Source organism: Triticum dicoccoides, chromosome 3A (genome assembly GCF_002162155.2).
Source record: "Triticum dicoccoides isolate Atlit2015 ecotype Zavitan chromosome 3A, WEW_v2.0, whole genome shotgun sequence".
Taxonomy (NCBI): Eukaryota; Viridiplantae; Streptophyta; class Magnoliopsida; order Poales; family Poaceae; genus Triticum; species Triticum dicoccoides.
Genome location: NC_041384.1, coordinates 102,232,155 through 102,234,900, shown reverse-complemented (window position 1 = coordinate 102,234,900; position 2,746 = coordinate 102,232,155). Strand labels below are relative to the sequence as shown.

The 2,746-nt window shown below is 42.4% G+C and overlaps 1 protein-coding gene across 2 annotated transcripts in view; it reads left to right on the top strand.

The window, feature by feature from the left end:
- Window positions 1-867: 867 nt before the first annotated feature.
- The window catches only part of LOC119267377, a 5,021-nt gene continuing 3,142 nt past the window's right edge, over window positions 868-2,746 (top strand). Inside the window, exon 1 of one of the 2 annotated variants that reach the window (XM_037548758.1) lies at window positions 868-976. The gene's annotated coding sequence lies outside the window, so the exon portion shown is untranslated. Of the gene's footprint in view, window positions 977-1,002; window positions 1,159-2,746 lie in introns of those variants that run through there. The other variant, XM_037548757.1, reaches the window with a different exon arrangement.

Sequence of the window (2,746 nt, the reverse complement as noted above, 5' to 3'; positions counted from 1 at the left end):
CGAATTAGATATCAATTTCGTATTTGTCAATGTATCACAACCATATTTACCTAGAAACCATATTTGTCGAACTGAATTAACTAGTGAAAACACACTAATTAAACCCACCATCACCCTTATAATTATTAGGAAGAAAACAATCATAAATTTGATGTACAAACTAGTACTCACTCCCTTCAAAAGTATAAGTTATTTTGGATATTTCAATATAAACTACATGCAAATTAAAATAAGTGAACAAATACACTAAAATATGGAACGTGGAGTATCTGCTCCCGAACTCAAATGCACCCTGGTGAACAGTAAAATCAAAAAAAAGTAAAAGAATCTGATTTTTTGTGATAAACTTTGACAAATATTTTGTATGCTTGTAAAATTTCAGCACAAAATGAAATTCATGAAAGTCGTGGCAAAAAGAATTTTAAAAAAGGCGATGCTCGAAAAATGGTAGTTCTGAGAACATTTTGGAGTACCGGTTTTGTTTTTTTTCCACGACTTTCAAGAATGTTATTTCGTGCTAAAACTTGTTAAACATACAAAACATTTGACAAAGTTTATCAAAAAATTAGATTTTTTTGGATTTTTTTAGATTTTACGGTTCATCAGGGTGCATTTAAGCTCAGGGTCAGAATAGAACTTTGGTAAAACATGTCTATATACATCTTTTTTTAAAAAAACATGTCTATATACATCTGATTTTTTTTAAAGAACAACATATATTTATGGACGGAGGGAAACAGTATACTTTTCTATGTCAAGCGAGATTTTATTATGTGTATAAATCGACTGAGACATAGGATAATCCGTGGAATTACGCCTTTCCAAGAAATAAAATATAGGGGGGAAAGGGGTTTATTCGCGTGGTCGCTCTGCAGTCTCTACTTCTCACACCACTCTCCCCCCTTAGATCTCGCCCACGTCGCCGCCGTCCACATCGCCGCCGCAGAAAGGTCCGCCGCGCCTCGCTGCTGTGGAGGTACAAGTTTCCTCCCCCTCCCCTACGCCTCATGTTCTTTCCTCTCCCCTACTACTCCCCGTCTCCCTTCCTCGCCCTTCTCCTACCTATCCACTCTTCTCCCTTGCGGCCACACCTCGTCGCTGGTTTAAGATCCGGCAGCCGGCCCCCTTCCGCCCGGAGGAACTTCGGCGGGAGAGCAGGTATATCCCCCGTGCCCCCCTCATCGTCCACTTTCCCCTCCTACTCCTACCGTCTCCCACGCACTCTTACACCCTGCATCTCCCTCTCCTCCCCGTCGCGGAAGCTCCTCCTCCCCTCCCCGGCTCGTGCAACCGCATCTCCCTCTCCTCCCCGTCGCGAAAGCTCCTCCTCCAACTCCTCCTCCTCCCGTCCCCTCTCGCCTGCTGCAGGCCAGGATCAATCTTGCCGGTTTGATAGAAATTGCAGTCCTGTCATGCCGGCTGTCACCCATGCCTTGCCCCGGGTTTTATCTTTAGTCTTGGATTTAGGAATTGCCGACTAACTCTCTCGGATTTTAACTGTTATTATGGTGTTTTGTATGGTTTGATTCTATGGAACTCACACTTTTTATCCCTTGCTGGTGATACAGGGCTGCTCACTAGATGGCTGTGCTGATTTAATTTTATGTAGCTGTATAAGCATCTTGTGTTGTTATGCGTGGAATGTTAAGTATTTAAGTTCACTACAGGATGAGAAGTCAGTTCATCATATCATACTGTCTCCACTTCAACATATGCGTAGCACCTTCTGTCTAGAATGATGGTAGTTCTACTAGTACTATACTTTCATAAACATTTCTAGTGGAGCCTCCGGATCGAAGGGGATACCCGTGACCATGATGGCTAGATGGCTGACTAGCCATCAGCGAGGGGGAACGGTATCCAGTGTACGAGCAGAGGAGAGAGCAAAGAAGGGTTCCCGCTAGTGTGTTGAATTCGCCATTCTCCTTTCCTGCCCCCTCTTTTTCTCTCATTTTTAAGACTTTGTTTCCTGTTGAGAAATGAAAAGACATATATTACTTTATGGATAGCTTGCATCAATCGATGCAGCTAGGGGGCCTTATGTATGCGACTTAAGGATTTAATGCCCTCAACAGATACAACGCTGATTCGACTCAAACTCTCTTGCAAAACATGACTGCTGCAGGTTCTATTGAACCGACTTCAGTTAACAATAGAAGACCCTTCCATAATAAAAAAGAAGTCTTGATTTCTTTTTAGCCCATTCCAACTCAGGCGCAGGTGTTCTGGGTTTCCCCCTCTGCTAAGGAATTCCCCACATAGCATCTGGTGAAAACAATCTCTTTGGTCTAAACTAGAAAACAAATTTGGTCTCATCACCATATACATAAATTTGTCTGGTCAAACTCCATCGTCTGTCATTGGGTAACAAGAAATCAATATGCTTTAGGTTTAACTTCATTTCTTACCATTGTGTCTGTGATGCACTATTTTGCTAATTTGTGCATGTCTTATCTGTGGTAACAAAGTTAGACATTGAGTGTAATGGTGAGAACACCAGATAACAGCCCTTCGTGCTGGATACTTCTGCAATGTTTATCAATTTGGACAGATAGAAGGGAAGTGGATTTGAGAGGCATTACTGTATTTCTTAATGTGGCACCGCCGTTCTTCAAGGGCGCGCTGAAAACTTGAGATGGAGACCCTGCTCGCGTATGTCAGCAGGCCCAAAGTTACTTGAAAACATCAAAAGGACCAAAATGTGTTGCAAGGAAGGAAACAAACTTCTCTGTATTTCAGAAAACTG